Source organism: Cololabis saira, chromosome 5, assembly GCF_033807715.1.
Source record: "Cololabis saira isolate AMF1-May2022 chromosome 5, fColSai1.1, whole genome shotgun sequence".
In the NCBI taxonomy this organism is placed as follows: Eukaryota; Metazoa; Chordata; class Actinopteri; order Beloniformes; family Belonidae; genus Cololabis; species Cololabis saira.
Window position 1 is genome coordinate 568,302 of NC_084591.1, and position 7,199 is coordinate 575,500.

The 7,199-nt window shown below is 39.4% G+C and overlaps 1 long non-coding RNA gene across 1 annotated transcript; it reads left to right on the top strand.

Moving 5' to 3' along the window:
* Positions 1-3,438: 3,438 nt before the first annotated feature.
* LOC133443634 (uncharacterized) lies at positions 3,439-5,458 on the top strand. Its single transcript, XR_009782676.1, has 3 exons — positions 3,439-3,549; positions 4,375-4,477; positions 5,256-5,458. It is a non-coding gene; the product is annotated as an uncharacterized LOC133443634 (long non-coding RNA).
* The last annotated feature ends 1,741 nt before the right edge of the window (positions 5,459-7,199 follow it).

A 7,199-nucleotide genomic window follows, 5' to 3' on the forward strand; every position in this document is an offset into this window, starting at 1 on the left:
ATATATATATATATATATATATATATATATATATACATATATATATATATATATATATATATATATATATATATATATATATATATATATATATATATATATATATATATACTAATTGTCTGATATATGGTGAAATGAAGAAAGGTACTATGAGTGAGAGGCCTGTGGTCCTTTATGTAGTTGATGATATACTGGAATGTGTAGGTGAAATGGAAAGGATGATAAATATTCTTGTGACTTTGGTGAACAGAACACCGGGGTCAAATGTGGAATTATTTAATAATACTTAGGAAGTAAATAAACTATGATACTATCTCATAAGGGTCAAATGGAATGGAGTGTCCAATCTCCAATAACACCAGTACAGTCTCCAATAACACCAGATAAGTCTCCAAACACCAGTATAGGCTCCAATAACACCAGTACAGTCTCAAATAACACCAGTACAGTCTCCAATAACACCACTACAGTCTCCAATAACACCACTACAGTCTCCAATAACACCAGATACGTCTCCAATAACACCAGGACAGTCTCCAATAACACCACTACAGTCTCCAATAACACCAGATACGTCTCCAATAACACCAGGACAGTCTCCAATAACACCAGGACAGTCTCCAATAACACCAGATACGTCTCCAATAACACCAGGACAGTCTCCAATAACACCAGGACAGTCTCCAATAACTCCAGTACAGTCTCCACTAACACCAGTACAGTCTCCAAACACCAGTACAGTCTCCAATAACACCAGTACAGTCTCCAATAACACCAGTACAGTCTCCACTAACACCAGTACAGTCTCCAAACACCAGTACAGTCTCCAATAACACCAGTACAGTCTCCAATAACACCAGTACAGTCTCCAAACACCAGTATAGGCTCCAATAACACCAGTACAGTCTCCAATAACACCAGATAAGTCTCCAATAACACCAGGACAGTCTCCACTAACACCAGTACAGTCTCCAATAACACCAGTACAGTCTCCAATAACACCAGTACAGTCTCCAAACACCAGTACAGTCTCCAATAACACCAGTACAGTCTCCAATAACACCACTACAGTCTCAAATAACACCAGAAACAAGCATACGCATTCCAGTTCACGCCTAGAGATCCTGGCGCTAACCCCTGGCGAGCTGTGCTTGACCGGAGAAAATTGAGCTAATAGTGGCTAACATATGGACGTAACTCCGATAAGAGGGGACGCGCCGAGCTCTGTGCACCGCCGGAAGATGTCATGTACCCAGAAACGACGGCGGCGTTTGGTCCTCTGTATTTCGGACTTCCAGAGCAGTACAGTGCAGTGATCGTTGTGATTTCAGCCATGAGAGAAGAAGCATGTTGTTGTTAGGGGATTAGGGGAAGCTTCGCTCGCTCGCTGCTCTCTTCCCTGCAGCTTCTCACTGTGGGATGCGCATCCATGTTTGTGGGGGCGTGGACTTAGACAGATCACTGATGTGAGGGGGAGGAGGGGGGTGGAACTTAGATGAGGTGCTACTTTCAAATCTTGCTAGCTCTCCAACATTACATACTATAGCTTTAAAGCCTGCAAATATATTCAGACGCCCAAAACGATGTCCTACCAGTAATCCAGTCTGCTCTGCTATGGTGTTTCGTTAGCACCACCTGTGACACGTGACTTGTGTTTTCTGATGAATAAAAGATGCAATATGTTGTTGTTTTGATAATAATAATAAGACAATGATATATAGAGTAGATATTAATGGTGATAATAATAATAATAATAGAGCAAATGTCTGAGAAATGAATGTAGCCTACCTATTATGCAGACACACATAATAATAATGATAATGATAAAGACCCTAGAAACTAAAGTCTCTAGTGTTGAGTGTGAAATATAGCATGTTGCTTCAGCCTGCAATAAAACGGTTGTCAATTGAATTCATAATACTTTCTCATCTCCTAATTTTTATACTGAATATACAATGTCAATGCTGTGTAAGAAGAATGATTACATATTTAAATGCTGCTACACAATAAATAGGATTATATATATATATATATATATATATATATATATATATATATATATATATATATATATATATATATATATATATATATATATATATATATGAAACCCAGTAGAAAATTGGGACTGGTAATATTATTGTTTCTTTGAAAATGTTTATTTTATTTATTAACTCTCATTTGGTTATTATTCTGTAATTATATTTATTTAGCACACACTCAGTCTTATTTGTGAGTGAAAGTAATTCCACCCTATTCTCGCGAGAGTTCCACCTATTCTCGCGAGAGTTAGAGCGAGAGAAATGCGGGCAGAACAGCTGAGTCAACGAGCAGATGAGAAATAGAGAATAGAGAAGAAAGTCACAATCTATTAAACAAATAGCGGTTGTTAACTCACTTCGGAGCACAGAAGAACTCTGGAAACTATACCTACCGGAAGCGGAGCAGTGTTTGAAGACCTGTGAGTTGTTTTCGGCAGAGACTGGTGAGTTACCTGAGTGAGCTAGCTCGCGCTAGCTAGCGAATGCTAACAGCAGTAGCCACATAGTGCATGAAATGGCGGAGAACTTGTAAAAAACATGAACGTGACTTACGGCTACTTTTCACTGTGTGTGTTAAGAGCTAAAGCTATTATTTTGCTCGGATTATCTATTAGCTATTTATTTTGCTGCTCTGAGTGTGTATTTTCTGTTTTATTCTGAGATGCACTGTTATGAGGTGTGTGTTAAAGCCTGCTAAAGAAGTTAATTCATAACAAGGCAGATACTCTGAAGTCTTGAATGTATTATTTTAATGTGTGTTAAAGGTGCATTTTGTTATTTTCAGCTCATTTCATACATAACGTGTGCAATGGTTAAAAAGAGTGTTGAAATTCATTTTATTTCATCTGGTAAACGGATAAAAAAATACCATAATTCATGGTAAAGGCTTAGAAATAATTCATGTTGATTAAATGTGTGAAAAATGTATGAAAATACTTACCTTGAGATAAAAAGAGAACTGTACAGTTAAAAAGATAATCCATCTAAGCATTACTGTGTCATTTTTTATGATGTTTCTGTTTTGCATGGGTATTTGTAAATAATTACGTATTACTAATAGGTGTAACCCTGTCAAGCTTCCCGGAGCCTCCAGCCAAGGTTCCTCCAAGGGGTGTTTCCAGGTATGCTAAATGACATGTTTGTGCCTTTTTTAATACAGTTGAGTAACTTGCCTAATACACTGCGATCAGGGCTCTAAATTAACTTTTTTCATCACTAGTCAAAATGGCTAGTAGATCAATATCAACAATTTGGTGTTTTCTTTCCTCTGAAGTCTGGTGTTTTGGCATGTACTAAAGTTTAAAGATCCTTGAACATGTATTTTTATCTACTTGAGTTTTATATGGTGGGCACATTAAGGTCTTAATTTCTCCATTGTTTTCTTTATACATCATTGCAGATGACATTGTGTGCCCTGGATATTCATCCTATAAAGACGTCCCATCCTCTTGCCGTGTCTGAGAAACAGATGGAAGCAGCTTCGTGTCCACAGGACAGTCCTCAACAGGTACATTCACCTTTATCACTTGTTGTTTACTGCAACAGCCTCTCCTAAGTTAGTTTTAAGTAACTAAATAAAGCAAATGGGGTCATTGTGCAGTTAATTTATTGTCGATCAGATCTACTAACAGTTAAATCTAATGCTACAATGTTACAGTGTCATTAAGCAGACGCTTTAGTCCAAAGCGACGTACATTTTAGAGTTATACATTCACATTCACACACCAATGGCACAGCCTTTGGGAGTAATTTTGGGTTAAGTGTCTTGCCCAAGGACACATCGACATGGAGAAGCCAAGAATCAAACCACTGATCTTCCTATTGGTGGACGACTGCTCTACCTCCAGACCACAGTCGCACTAAATAAAGCAAATGGGGTCATTGTGAGGGTAATCTATTGTCGATCAGATCTACTAACAGTTAAATCTAATGCCTCAATGAGGCAAAAGATAAAAGCACTTTTAAGATGGATCTGAACCTGTCTGGGCATTTTCTTTTGGCCTAAATATCAGTGTAATCCAACACATTTACGATGTCCCCACAATGTACTTATGATACTATTAGTGTTAAATAACATCCAGAGATGCTTAGTCCCCGTGACGGATGATAACATGGTGTGTATTAAAGTCCCCATGAAGCTTGTTGTATTGAAGATGTGTTAAAGCAAACACAGGTTTACTCATTAGTCTGAAATATTACAATTTGGTGTTTTCTTTCCTGTGAAGTCTGGTGTTTTGGCATGTACTAAAGTTTAAAGATCCTTGAACATGTATTTTTATCTACTTGATCTATCTTCATCCTGACATCGTCTTTACCTAAAAAATCATTGCAGATGACATTGTGTGCCACGGATACTCATCCTGCAAAGAGCTCCCATCTTGCTGTCATGTCTGAGAAACAGATGGAAGAAGCTTCATGTCCACAGGACACACCAGGTGCATTCACCTTCATCACTTGATGTTTACTTTTACAGCCTGTTTACGTTTGGTTTTATCAACTAAATAAAGCAAATAAGCTAATTGTAGGCGTAATGTATTGTCAATCAGGTCTACTAACAGTTAAGTCTAATGCCTCAATGAAGCAGAAGATAAGGGGATGTTTAAGATGGATGTGAACCTGTCTGGATATTTTCCATTGGCCCAATGATCACTGTAATCTGGCACACTTACGATGTCCCCACAGTGCACTTTTTATGTTACTATTAGTGTTAAATATGATCCAGACATGCTTTGTCCCCATAAAGGATGATAACATGGTGTGTAAAGATGTCCCCATTAAGCCTGTTGTATTGAAGATGTGTGAAAGCAAACACAGGTTGACTTATTAGTCTGAAATATTACAGTACAATTTGGTGATTTGTTTTCCTCTGAACCACTGAATCCACCAACAGACCAGCATTCTGGGGGCGGAGTTCTCTGGTAGGACAGTAGGAAATGATGAGGTCTTTCAAATAAAGTACATTATTTCAAAAACCAAAGCACTTTTGAGGGTCTTCCCTCTGGCCTAGAATGACATCTGATCACCAGTTGTGACTTTGTAGGTTTATGGCAGCTGTAAACCGATGGACTGAGTGCTGAAAACTGTGATCAAATCACTGAGAACAGATGCCTTTGATCAGCCTCATAATTTCACTTGTGCTGATGCAGGACTTGGAACTGTAGCTTCTCCCTTATACTGTTACTAAAACCTTTATTTTTGTCTCCCTACTTACAGGTAGAGAGCCACAGAAACCAAGACCCTGGCAGTCAGCAGAAATCAGGGCAGTAGAGAGACAAATGATTAAGTTCATTCGGTCTGCTACAGTACCAACAAAGGCAGATTGTGAGAAATGTTTAAGAGCTGAAGCTGAAAGTCTCTGTAACCGAAACTGTCAGAATTTGAAATTCTATGTGTACAATAGAATCACAGCATTAAAAAGGACAATGCACTCTAAATAGCATTGTGGGAGTTTTTTTTGTTATATGTTCTGTTAATGGTCTTCTCTTCAAAATTTCACTTTGACCTTGTTACCTTTTAAAAAAGTTGGGTGGGGTGGCATTATGTGCTGACTGAGTAGTAGCAAAGTATTCATGGTATCAGGATCCTGCATGATTCTAGGTGCTGCTACAGTAGATGTGAAACTCGACATTATGTGTTGGGGTTTAACTCCAATTTTGTAATAGGGTTTCATCTCATCCCAAGTGCAACATGTTGGAGAATTTACTATTATTTGCCATTTAAATATAATATAAGGTCCCCACTAGTCAAATATAAATCTGTGTGAAGTATGCAAATATATGCAAATGTATGCAAATGTTGTCCCCAGTAAACAGGTTAACTCGTTTGACAGGAAGTCCCCATATATCATGAATACAACACATCAAAAACAAAACATCAACTTTTCAAAGATTTAAAGGTGTGTTTAGGCTCAACAACCAATGGCTACTTTACCTAATTTTTTTCACACTTGTAGAACCTCTAGAAAGGGTGGTCCCCAAAAGTGATGATCGCAAACTTGGTCCCCATCAACCATGAAAACAAGTATGTGTGTGTGTGTGTGTGTGTGTGTGTGTGTGTGTGTGTAAATGCATGTGACTAAGTGACTATGTGTGTGTGTGTGTGTGTGTGTGTGTGTGTGTGTGTGTGTGTGTGTGTGTGTGTGTGTGTGTGTGTGTGTGTGTGTGTGTGTGTAAATGCATGTGACTAAGTGACTGTGTGTGTGTGTGTGTGTGTGTGTGTGTGTGTGTGTGTGTGTGTGTGTGTGTGTGTGTGTGTGTGTGTGTATGTGTGTGTGTGTGTGTGTGTGTGTGTGTGTGTGTGTGTGTGTGTGTGTGTGTGTGTGTGTGTGTGTGTGTGTGTGTGTGTGTGTGTAAATGCATGTGACTAAGTGACTATATGTGTGTGTGTGTGTGTGTGTGTGTGTGTGTGTGTGTGTGTGTGTGTGTGTGTGTGTGTGTGTGTGTATGTGTGTGTGTGTGTGTGTGTGTGTGTGTGTGTGTGTGTGTGTGTGTGTGTGTATGTGTGTGTGTGTGTGTGTGTGTGTGTGTGTGTAAATGCATGTGACTAAGTGACTATGTGTGTGTGTGTGTGTGTGTGTGTGTGTGTGTGTGTGTATGTGTGTGTGTGTGTGTGTGTGTGTGTGTGTGTAAATGCATGTGACTAAGTGACTATATGTGTGTGTGTGTGTGTGTGTGTGTGTGTGTGTGTGTGTGTGTGTGTGTGTGTGTGTGTGTGTGTGTGTGTGTGTGTGTGTGTGTGTGTGTGTGTGTGTGTGTAATAAACCAAACAAAGCTCCACCTGAAGTGTATCTATAGTGGGGGAGGGGGGGGAGCAACCCCGCCACCCGCGAGACCAGAGGCCGACGCGGAAGAGCCCGGAACCCAGGCCACCGGCAACCCCACAGAGGGGAGGTACTTTGATTATCCTAAAGATCGTGTTCTTGAACATCTATTGAATTTTATCATTATTTACGCTAAATTCTTTATTCACGAGACTCCAGCCTGCAAACATGCACAAAAGAGAAAAAAGGGGGGCCGGCACAAGAAACCACAGGAACGATGGACAAAAATGATAGCTATGAGATATTTATAATAAATAAAAATGGTAATGGAGAAGAGAGGAAGGGTAGAGGAGAGGAGAAGAAGGGTGAGAGGCACCGCCCAGCGGATCATGTCGGTG